Source organism: Bison bison, unplaced genomic scaffold (assembly GCF_000754665.1).
Source record: "Bison bison bison isolate TAMUID 2011002044 unplaced genomic scaffold, Bison_UMD1.0 scf7180017864471, whole genome shotgun sequence".
Classification (NCBI taxonomy): domain Eukaryota; kingdom Metazoa; phylum Chordata; class Mammalia; order Artiodactyla; family Bovidae; genus Bison; species Bison bison.
The window spans coordinates 6818689-6831240 of NW_011495032.1; the positions used below are offsets into that span (position 1 = coordinate 6818689).

Genomic DNA, 12552 nt, shown 5'->3' on the forward strand with positions numbered 1-12552 from the left:
TTACCCCTCCTAGATGTTGCCAGACGTTTTGCCGAGCCACTCCCACCAGCGAGGTTCAAGGACTCAGCCTGTTCCACATCCTTGTTCCCAGGGTGATGTCATACACATTTTGATTTTTGCCAAAACGGCATCTCCTATGATTCGATTTTTCCATTTCCTTTGTCACTAATGAAGCTGAATACATCCTTTCATATGTTTGTGAAGTGAACTGAAGTCGCTCAGTCGTGTCCGACTCTTTGCGACCCCATGGACACCAGGCTCCTCCATCCATGGGATTTTCTAGGCAAGAGTACTGGAGTGGGTTGCCATTTCCTTCTCCAGGGAATCTTCCCGACCCAGGGATCGAACCCAGGTCTCCTGCGTTGTAGACAGACGCTTTACCGTCTGAGCCACCGTTTGCCAATAATATTTCCTTCTCATGAAATGCCTGTTCAGTTCTTTTGCCCATTATTCTACGGAGTTGTCTTTTTCCTACTCATCTCACTAAGCTTTTTATATATTAAGGCTACTCAATTTGTGGTTGATTACCTGTGCTGCAAATATCTTCTTCCAGCCTGTGCCTGGTCTCTCTGCTCCTGTAATGAAGCATCTGGGTGAAGGGACATTCCTATTATAACCTGGCACAGCTTACTGACCCTTCCTTCATGAGTTTCCCCGCATGCTCTCTCACAACCCAGCTGTCTGATCTGAGCTTCAGCCCCTGGACTTTGCTAACTGTTTCCTGATTTGACCCACCTTTTTTTTCAACTCTTCTATCACAGAACACCAGGCCTACACCACTCACTGACTCCTTTCCATTCCCCTGTGAGAGTTGAGGCCCAACTCAGATGCCACCTCCTACAGGAAGCCTTCTCACATTACTCCAGAAGAGTGAATGAAACCTTTCCTTCCCACCCCTCTTTTGGCTCTAGCACCTTGTGTACTGTTTGTGGGCTACAGTGTCCACACTCCCTCCCTAATCCCAGAGGTCCCAGCATGGTGATTGTTTTTTATTGAAGAATAGTTGATTTACAATATTGTGTTAGTTTCAAGTATAGAGCAAAGTTGTTCAGTTATATATATTCTTTTTCAGATTATTTTACATTATATAGGTTATTACAACACATTGAATATAGTTTCCTGTGCTATGCAATAGGACTTTATTGTTTATCTATAGTTTTATATATAGTAGTGTGTTAATCCCAAACTCCTAATTTATCCCTCCCAACCCTTCCCCTTTGATAACCATAAGTTTGTTTTCTAAGTCTGTGTGCCTGTTCCTGTTGTATTATTTTTTAGAGTTCACATGTAAGTGGTATCATATGATATTTGTCATTGTTTGGCTTACTTCACTTAGTACAGTAATGTTCATGTGGCTGCAGATGGCATTATCTCATCCCTTTTAATGGCTGAGTAATATTCCTCTGTGTGTGTGTGTGTGTGTGTGTGTGTGTGTGTGTGTGTGTGTGTACCACATCTTCTTTGTCCATTCCTCTGTTGATGAACACTTAAGTTGCTTCCATGTCTTGGTTGTTGTACATAGTCCAGCATGGTGATTTTGTCAAGGCACCAAAGTGAACTTTAGGTTGGGTTGGGGGAAGGAGCTAGGGGATTGTCTTTTCCTAACAGCTTGTCATTACTGGGACCATATGACACTCAGGCACTTGGCTTAGATCTGTGTGTGGGGGAGGGGGCTCAGAGTGGACCCAGGGAAGGTCAGGGTTGACCAAACACTCCTGGTTCAGCACATATCGCTCAGGTTGACAGTCACTTGCCCTACTTTCTGGCTGTGAAGTCCTGGCTGAGTCTTCTTCCAACCCTTTGGTAACCATAAGTTTGTTTTCTGTCTATAAGTCTGTGTCTATTCTGTATATAGATTCATTTGTATCATATTTTAGAGCTGTCAGAGACCCGCCCGGTGTTGTCAGAGACCCACACTCTTCAGCTGGCAGAGGCAACGATGCGTGACCACAGGAACAAATCAGTGACTGGCTGGCTGCTTTGGCCGAGCTCCTTTTCGCAGGTGTCCTTTTGCTGTTTTGTAGAGCCGCCCCCCTGGTGGCTCAGTGGTAAAGAATCTGCCTGTTGGAGACATGGGTTTGATCCCTGAGTGAGGAAGATCTCCTGGAGAAGGGAATGGCAACCCACTCCAGTATTCTTGCTTCGAAAATCTCATAGACAGAGGACCCTGGCAGGCTACAGCCATGGAGTCACAAAAGAGTTGGAAATGACTTAGCAGCTAAAACAACAAGAGCATCCCCCATGTGGACAGAGTGCAGTTCAGATGCACCGGGATGTGCCGGTTGGTCTCTGATTTAGGGAGAGGTAACTCTCCAGTGACTTTCAAGGGAACTCACTGTACCTGTCTTTATAATTGCAAACCCCCATAGTTTATTTTGAAAAGGACTTGATTTCTGGAACTTTTGAAATCAATGTGTGAAAAAGGTGGTAAGCAAACTTGCCAAGGTACAGTTTCCATATAACAGAAATGAAAGAAAACCAGACAAGCAAGAAACAACACAAACAAAACCAATAAACAAAAGCCTTGGAGAGGAGATTGAACTCCACGCAGCAGGGCATGATGGAGCTCCATTTCTTTTCTTTTTAAAAAATTCTTTTTATGTATTTATGGTTGTATCAGGTCTTCTTTGCGGCACGCAGGCTTCTCTCTAGTTGTGGCATGTGGGCTCCAGAGTGCAATCACCTGAGATCCTGCACTGGAAGGCAGATTCTCAGCCCCTGGACCACCAGGGAACTCCCCCTGGAGCTCTCTTTCTATCTGTTCGTAGGCCAAAGGCTTGCCGGGCAGGGATGCCTGTGAGAACAGACCTGTGCCCTCCCTGGCCCTGGGTGCTAAGAGCCCCAGTTTAGGGAAGAGCAGAGCTCAGAAGACCAGGCCAATTTAGGAAATTCATTTGCTTTCTGGCACATCAATGGCCCTGAGGTCACCTGCCTGGTGTTTCTGAGTAAGCGGGTCCTTGGCCTGGGTGACTTGGTCACAGCAGAGGGTCATGGCCTCCCCACTCTGAGCCCATTGGTCCTGCCCATGGCCCTGGGATCCTGGTGGGTGGCAGCAGCTCATCCCAAAGGCAGGACCTGTGCATACAAGCAAGCAGTCCCTGGGGCGGGCAGGGTTGGCATGTCAGGGCTGTGTGCAGGGCGCGTTCAGCTAAGGGGAGCCAGTGACCGTGTAATCCAGGCGGCTGGCAGGAAGGCATGCTCCAGAGCCCTGTGACACAGGGGGGATGGAACACAACCCTCAGACCCCCTCCCCCACACCCCAACCCTGGTGTGAAGGGGAGCTCCTTTTCCTGGCCTGCCTGCCACTGATGGAGTACCCACTGTGGTGAGGCTACTCCCGGAAATAGCACACTGTCTCTGCTCTCTAAGAGCTGACCGTCTCGGAAGAAGTGTGACAGTAATAATGACAGCAACTCCTCCCATCCCAGGGGCCTTCTCCACACCAGCACAGTATGCTTGACACACCTTCCTAGCTCCTAGCAAGTTACCACCAACTCCGTGGCTTATAACAATACCGATTTCTTCTTTTATGGTTCTGGAGGCTCTGGAGGGAGTCCCTTCCTGGTCTCTTCTAGTCTCTGGCGTGGCCAATATCCCTTGGCTTGTGGCCACATCCCTCCAGCCTCTGCCCTAGAGTTACATTGCCTCCTACTCTTCTGGGTCAGGTTTCCGCCTGCCTGGCCTCTCTTAACACTTGTGCTGGCATTTAGCATCCACCCAGATAATCCATAGGGCTTCCCTGATGGCTCGGTGGATAAAGAATCTGCCTACAATGCAGGAGACCCGGGTTCAATCCCTGGGTTAGGAAGATCCCCTGGAGGAGGAAAATGGCAACCCACTCCAGTATTCTTGCTTGGAAAATCCCATGGACAGAGTAGCCTGGTGGGCTACAGTCCAAAGGGTCACAAAGGGTTGGACATGACTGAGTGACTAAGCACAGATAACCCATAATCTCATCTCAACATCCTCACCTTAATCACATCCTTAAGATGTTTTTTTTTTTTTTCCCCCAAATACAGTAATTTCATAGGCTCTAAGGATTAGGACATGGAGACACCTTTGAAAGACATCAGCTTCCCACACTTGCCTCCTTTCCACTCCTCACTCGTGTTTGTAAGAGTGCTTCTGTGAGTGCTCTTTCTGGATGAAGAAGCAGGTTCAGAGAGGGGCATGACTTGTTCCAAGGCCCGTGGTCAAAAGTGAGGCAAGGAACCCCTGCCTTCTGCTGTAATGCCTTGCTCTACACTGGACACACTCACAAGTTCATCCATCCATCCATGTCATTCATTGTTCATTATTCACTCATTCATCCATTATCCATCATCCATCCATCTATCCATCCATTCATTCTTTCAAAAGGTTGAGCACATGTGTGCCCCTGACTGCACAGGGCCTGGTGCTGGGGGAGGAAGTGAGAGGAAGTGGGCCTGGAGTCTGCCACTGGGGCTGCCTGTCCACTGGGGAGACAGGCCCCATGTGACCCCATCACTGCAGGTGCCTGATGACTAGCCATGATGGACATGCTCAGGGTCCGGGGAAGGAACTGTCCTCCACATCCAGGGCAGGGTAGGGATGAAGAGAAAAAAGGTGTGAATGGAAAAGCAGGTGTCCGGGGCCAGATCCCTGAGGAGGAGCAAGGCAGGGCCCAGGACCAGAGAGAAAACCATGAGGGAGCATGCAGAGTTCAGGAGGGGGACATAGGCAGTAGACCACGCAGGCATGTGGGGTCCTGGTGCCATGAAGGCCATCAGTCACCCCAAGAAGCAGGCTGGAGGGGAGGTTTGAAGGCCTGTAGCCCCAAGTGGCCAGACCGCTCCTTTCTCCCCCTCAGTGAGGCTCTTGGGCCAGGCCGGGATAGAGTGATGCCCAGCACTGGGTCCCAGTGTTCTGCCGACTGTCACTGTGGGTGTCAGTCATGCTGTCTGTGAAATAAGACATGGAAGGCATTCCCTTCCTATTTCTGGCCCTTCGGAGCGCACGGGAAAAGGTCTGTGAATATAACTGGCATCAGGAATGTCTCTGGGTGGCCAAGGGTCCTTCCTTCTGGCTGCTGACCCCCGCCTGCGCAAACCTGCTCTGACGGCTGGTGCTGAGTCTGGGTGAGTCAGCACCCTCAGCTCTGCATTGTTCTCCTCTCCAAACAGGCACCTTGGGTGGGGTCCAGGGCCCCCAATCCCCAAATGAAGGGGCACGTTGGTTCCTGCCCAACGCCTTGGCTCAGACTGTACCAGGGGTCAGATACACCCCCCCACCTCCTCCCATCAGCACAGACTCATTCAGCTCCACAGCCTGGCGGAAGCCAACACCCTCTAGAAACGCACCTTGTTGTGCCAGCGCCCAGGGATGGCGCCCGTCCCCAAGGGTCTAGGCGTGCTTGCTCAAGTCCAGCCAGCTTGAGCTGCTGTGCACATGGACGTGCAGGGCTCCCATCACCATGCCTTCCCTTTCATCTCCCTCCAACACTGGTGCTCAGCACTTGGGGAGGGAGGGACCCAGGGCTGGATGCTGGGAGAGGCGGGCGGGGTCCTCTCCTCCACCCTCTGAGTGCCTTCCATTTGCTCATCTGTTAAATGTAAGAGAAGAGACAGTGGGCACAGGCCAAGCACCTGCTTGTCACCCAGGAATACAGCACACAGTTTCTGTACTGAGCTCTTTCTGTCTCCCAGCTGCCCAGCCTGCTGGTGAGGGTGCGGATTGCAGCCCAAGGTCCACAAAAAGTAGCAGAGCCGTAATTCAGACCCAGAGAGTCCAGACTCTGCCTACCTGTGTGACAGCTCCCCTCCGCCAGCGCCCCCATCCCCAGGGTCCAGTCAAAGCCATGTCTGTAAAGGGACACCCGACAGGACTTCTCTGGGGCAGAGACAGCTGTGTTGGGGTCTTACCTGTCCATGCGCTCTTGACAGTATCAGAGGACCGAGCCTGTCTTCCCAGAGTCAGAAAACGCTCGGCCACTTACAGCTCTGCAACCTGGGGCCAGGCTCCTAACTGCCCCCAACGCGGACAATAAGACCTACGTTGAAGAGTTTCTGAACCTGCTGCACGCTGTTGGCCTCTAGCGCACGTTGACCACATGGTGAACGGCACCTTTCCTGGCAGTGCCCACTTGGACTGAAATGGCAATGGGCCAGTTGGTCTCCACTTGCTTTTTTCCTGCTCTTCTTTCTCCTTTTCCTCCTTTCTTTCCCTGGCTGGTAGCCTGGCCCTGAAACCTTGTCCAGGGGCTTTGCAGGCCCTTCCCAAGGGGGAGGGAAGAAAAGAAGAAAGCGCTGATATTGGGAGGAACCACAGGACTCCTGTCCTGCAGCAGAATCAGCCCAGAGAGGCTGGGCCCCGCTGCTCGTCGCAGACACACAGACACACACATACACAGAGACATGCATGCACACATACACTGACATGCGCACATAGACACACACACAAACACGCACAGACACATGTACACACAGACACACTCATGAGGAGGCAGGAGGTAGTTGGCCATTCCTCTTACCCAGACTCCTGCTTGTACATCGTGCCCAGACACAGAAGGGCCAGCACAGCTGCCCTTGCTGCCCAGCAGCTGTGGGCAGAATGCCTGCAGGCCAAAGGGTGTCAGGCCCGAAGAACCACAGCTCGAGTCTGCCTTGCAGGAAACCAGGCCCCAGATCTCTCGGGCAGGGGGAGTCAGGGGAGGCTGCATTAGTCAAGGCTCGCCTTGACAAGCCTTGGCAGTTGCCTAAGACAGAAAAAGTCAGCTGGAACTGGTTGAAACAAACAAACAAATGAACCGGCTCAGAGAACTGGAAAGGACGAGGATATTAGCTTCTGGTGGACTTCTCTCGTGGCTCAGTGGTAAAGAATCCACTTGCCAATGCAGGGGACACAGGTTTGATCCCTGGGTTGGGAAGATCCCCTGGAGAAGGAAATTGCAACCCACTCCAGTATTCCTGCCTGGGAAATCCCATGAACAGAGGAGCCTGGCAGGCTACAATCCATGAGGGTCCCAAAAGAGTCAGACACGATTTAGCATCCAAACACCAACAGCTAGCTTCCAGTAAAGCCAGATCCCTATCCAGGGGCTCAAGTCAAGAAATTTATTCCATGACTCTCAGCTCTGATGCTTGTGTTTCCTCAGCTCTGTTCCTGGCCTTGCCCCTCAAAGCCCTCAGCGGCTCCACACTTATGTCCTACCTGCACAACAACACCTGTGGACAGAGCACACTTCTTTCCCAAAAATTTCAGTCAAATCTGCTGTTTTGGGCACATGCCCATCTCCAGTGGTGCCTGGAGATTTGGGATACTCTGACCATCTGAGCTGGGGTCACGTGCCCCCACCCAGAGCAGAAGAAGAGAAGCAGATCCAACATAGATCCAGCCCAAAGTTCTCTGTGGACTCTGCCACTCCCCCCAGGATATAACCTTTGCAAAAATGTTCTTACATTCCAGCCCTTCTTTGTACTTGCTTCCTTTATTTTTAATATACTTCCCCCATAAACTCCTTCTTGGTTCCTCCTCTAGAACCCAAACCATATGTCACCTTCTCTGAGAAGCCTTCAGGCAGAGTCAGGGAATTTGTTCCTCTGCTGGAATCTTTTGTTGTGTGTGTGTGTGTGTGTGTGTGTTTTATTTTTTTAAATTTTATTTAACTTTACAATATTGTATTGGTTTTGCCATAGATCAAAATGAGTCTGCCACATGTATACATGTGTTCCCCATCCTGAACCCTCCTCCCTCCTCCCTTCCCATACCATCCCTCTGGGTCATCCCAGTGCACCAGCCCCAAGCATCCAGTATCATGCATCGAACCTGGACTGGCGACTCGTTTCATATATGATATTATACATATTTAAATGCCATTCTCCCAAATCATCCCACCCTCTCCCTCTCCCACAGAGTCCAAAAGACTGTTCTATACATCAGTGTCTCTTTTGCTGTCTCGTATACAGGGAACAAGGCAGGGGGAGGAGAAATCAAGTTCTTCTGTTCCTGGGTGCTGTCCCTTCCCTGGTCCTGTGCCCACCAGAGCCCTGCTCACAAAGAACTGCAGTCATCAAGAGCACCTGCCTCTCTGCTAGGGGACCCTCTTGGATTGATTGTGGTTCCAATACTTGCTCTCTTAGTGACCTTGGGTGAAGTACCTAGCCTTTCTGAGAGTGTTCTCATCTGTAAAATAGACATAAGGTGCCAACTTTGTGGATTTTTTATTGAGATTATTAAAGGAAAAACATGCATGTGACCCCCTGTCAGCTGACACCCAGCCTTGATGCAGTGCCAGGTCAGGGCACAGCTAAGGGGGGCCGTGCAAAGGGGACATCCAGGGAGGCTTCCCAGAGGAAGTGTCTAGACTGTTACCTGTAGCTGTGTTGTTAATGGGCCTGTTGTCTTGGGTCCTGGGAGCCTAGGTCAGCAGATGCTCCACACCCAAAGTTGGCTGGTGGCTCAGAAGGGAAGGGAAGGGACTTAATGCTTATTTAGCTGCTCCCATGTCCCCAGCGCAAATCTTTGTGTACCACCTGGTGAGGTGCCAGGGACGGGCAGCATCCTAGCCTCAGACACCCAGATGAGTGAAAGGATTGGGGTTGGCCCCGGCCTGGGTCCCCCTGGACAGCCCCCAGAACCCAGTCCTGCTCTGCGTTGCCCAGACTCACATTTGGTTCTGTCTCTCCTGGGTAGCTCTGCTGGCCCAGACCCCTCTCCCAGGCCTGGCACTGGAAGCCCTCCTGTCATTGGAAGAGCAGGGGATGTTCTGTGCACCCCATCATCAGCCCTGCGGTGAGCTGACCCATCTCATGGCCAGCTCCTGTTGAATCTGCTTCGGGACAGGGTAGTGGTCTTTCTTGAGCTTCCTGCCGTGTCACACCAAGGGGACAGGGAGACCTTGGCCCTGTTCCCCACTAGGGCAGGAAGGACCCGGGCTGAGGGCAGCGTGGTTGTGGGAGTGAGGACTTGGAGCTGGAATTGAATCCTGCCCGTGTCGCTGGCAACATGGCATGGGGGTGACTCCCGTCCCTGGACCCGGAGCCCTTGTGGGTAAAGTACAGTTGTTGGTGCCAGAGTTTTCATGTCTCCTCCCAGAGGCCATCAGCCCCTGCTTCCTTCACAGGCTGCTGTTTTGAAGTCAGCAAGGCATCCCTGAGGGGAGGGGTTGGCGTGGAAGAAACTCAAGCTCCCTATCTCCTTGGTGAAGAATGTGATGGGAAGGGGATGATGGAGGTCGCTGCCCTCCAAAGGATGGTGACAGAGGTGTGGAGACAAGAGTGCCAGCTCCTTGGTGTACAGACTCGGGCCCCACCTGCCACCTCTGGGCCCAACCGCTGAGGCTGCACAGGATTCCAGTCCTGCCGAGGCAGCTCCCCAGTGGGGTGCACGTTGCCATGACAAGACCCCTTCCAGCCTCCTGCTTGGCCAGTGGGATGTTGTCACCATGGACAGACAGGGGCTGCCGTGTGCCCTCCATGTGTTCCTTTAAACCCCCCCGTAATCACCCACTTGTCTGGGGTCCATGCGCCGCCCCATAGGGTGACCTGATACTAGGGAGGCCTGACCAGGCCACTTAGGGCCACCAGCTTCATCAATAACAGACTGCCTTAAGCTCGATGCCAGCCAGCCTCCCTGCAAGCCCTTGAACTTACCCTACGTTGAATTGTCTGGGGGAGGACCCCAGCTCTGAGGACTCACTCACTGAAGGTGCATCACTTGCTCACTCCTCTTGCAGTGACACTTGGCCTCTGTGGCCGGAGCAGAGCCGTCTCTGATCCCTGGACTCAGTGCAGTTTCCTCACAGGCAGCCCAGGCTCTTAGTAGTAGTTGCTCAGTCGTGTCTGACTCTGTGACCCCACAGACTGCAGCTTGCCAGGCTCCTCTGTCCATGGGATTCTCCAGGCAAGAATGGTGGAATGGATTGTCATTCCCTTCTCCAGAGGATCTTCCTGACCCAGGGATCGAACCCAGGTCTCTTGCATTGCAGGCAGGTTCTTTATCATTTGAGCTATAAGGAAGCCCCCTGGGCTCTTAGGGCAGGTTGTGAGTGAGAAGGGCTGGAGGCTATGACTGACAGCAGAGGCTCCCCTCTGCCAAGCTCAGGACCTGGCTCAGGTGTGTCGCCATCGCTGGCTTTGAAAATAACTCTGAATGACTGTGGGATGTCAGCTGCCCGCCGGGCACTTGATGCAGCAGTGCCTGGGACACGCCTTGCTCCTGGATAGAACCTGGTTACCTGGCAAGCACACCTGCCCACCTAAGACGAGAATCATGCCTCCTTGAGGGGAGCAGAGAGCTTGTGCCAGGGGGAGGGGCTTCAGGGAGGGCACTACTGATTGGGTCCCTGGACCCGGGCCTGCAGGGAGGAGAAGAAATTGCCCTGACAAGGTATAGGGTGCAGGTTGGCTGAGAATTGACATGAGCAAAAGCACTGCAACAAGGAGGCGGCTTGGCAGGTTCATTGTATCTGTATGTCCCTTGCAAGTCACATCTGCCAAAGCTCCAAAATATGCACTTCCCTCCTGGTCCATTGGTTAAGAATCTGCCTTCCAATGCGGGGGATGAGGGTTCGATCCTTGGTCAGGGAACGAAGATCCCACATGCCACCAGGCAACTAAGCCCATACACTACAACTAGAGAAGCCCACATGCCACAACAAAGAGCCAGCGCAGCAAAAAGAAAAACCCTCGAAAGTGACGTAGCAGAGTGCGTACACCTAGGCGGGTGGAGTGGCCTCTGAGCGGGGAGTTTGTGTAACACAGATGTTAAGACATCCGGACGTCACCTGTTTGGGTTCTGGTGTGTGCTCTGTCATAAGCACAATTGTCATGCCCTGTTGCACACAATCAGTAATTAGCTCTAGTTTACTGCAGCCACAAACAAATCATGCCTTCTCTGAAGTAACTGGTTCTCACAGTGCCTTTTCACACACCCGACATAACGGTTTTGAGGGCTTCCCTGGCACGTGCGAATTTTGCCCTCAAATGTGGTCCTGATGCTGTAATAACAGCTCTCATTTGTTGACTGATAGCTGCGTCTCAGGCGCTGTTTGAGGGACTTCCATCCTCACAGCAACCCTATGAAATGGGTACTGTTGTTACCCCTATTTTGCAGATGAGAGAACTGAGCCTTGGTGAGGTTGAATAACTGAGCACAGTGTGGCTGAGCTGGTTAAGGCTGAGATTCTGTTTTTTTAAAACAAATTTGTATTGAAATGTAGTTCATTTACAATGTTGTGTTAGTTTCAGATGTACAGCAAGTGACTCAGTTATATGTATAAGATTCTTTACCATTGTAAATTATTACAAGATACTGAGTATAGTTTTCTGTGCTGTACAGTAGGTCTTTGTTGATTACCTATTTTATATGTAATTGTGTGTATATTTTAATCCCAAATTCCTAATTTATCCCTCCCCCCAACCTTTCTCCTTTGATAATCATAAGTTTGTTTTCTCTGTGGGTCTGTTTGTATTTTGTAAGTTTATTCATATCATTTTTTTATATTCCACATATAAGTGATATCATATGATATTTCTCTGTCTGACTTACTTCACTTAATATGATGGTCTCTAGGTCCATTCATGTCTCTGCAAGTGACACAATTTCATTCCTTTTTATGGCTGAGTAATATTTCATTGTATATATGTACCATGTATTCTTTATCCATTCATCTGTTGACGGACATTTAGATTACTTTCAAGTCTTGGCTTTTGTGAAGAGTTCTGGTATGAACATAGAGGTGCATACGTATTTTTGAATTAGAGTTTTATCCAAGCCCAGGAGTGGGATTGCCGGATCATATGGTTCTTTTATTTTTATTTTTTTAAGGAACCTCCATGCTGTTCTTTAGAGTGGCTGAGAGTCTAATGCAGATTGATCTGAACCTCCTGCAAGGCTGACAGATTGGTCTGAACACATTCTTTGCACTGTGTGAAGTCAGAGAGGTCCCTATTTTCTGAAAAATCAAAAACGAAATCTTGGTAAATTTGGTTTCCAGTGACTTAGTTGTGGTTTCCCAGCAGCTCCCCCCATCTGATTTTTCTTTAACATGAGCACGTTTTGGAGCAGGTGACCTCAGAACACCCCTGCAGCTAACATGCTCACAGATGCCTGGAGGCCCCTGGGGCCGGGCCCGTCCTTCTGTCACGTGGAGCAGGCACCTTCTGCGAGGCTGACCATGGAAATGGGCCACAGCCACGCCAGGCGCGTCCCTGGCTGGTGTCAGAGAAGAGAGACTCAGGGAAGGTCTCCTGCATTGCAGGTGGATTCTTTAACTGACTGAACTATGAGGGGAGCCCAAAGAATGCTGGAGTGGGTTGCCGTGCCCTCCTCCAGGGGATCTTCCCAGCCCAGGGATCAAACCCGGGGCTCCTGCATTGCAGGCAGATTCTTTACCACTGAGACACCGGGGAAGCCCAGGTCTCTTTCCTGAATTGGCAGACTGGTTCTTTACCATTAGCGCCACCTAGGAAGCCCATTTCCATGGTCTGTTTTCCACACCGGTTGGTAGGAGGCGTGCGTCTGTCCATTAACAGAGACTTACTTGTTAACACCTCCAGCCCTGAGCAGGCCATGGGGAAGCAGTGGCGGGGG

General features: G+C 51.1%; 1 protein-coding gene across 1 annotated transcript in view; it reads left to right on the forward strand.

Annotated features, from left to right (window-relative positions):
- Window positions 1-12552, forward strand: part of GLI2 (GLI family zinc finger 2) — a 265521-nt gene that overhangs the window by 214505 nt on the left and 38464 nt on the right. The gene's annotated exons all lie outside the window — the stretch shown is intronic.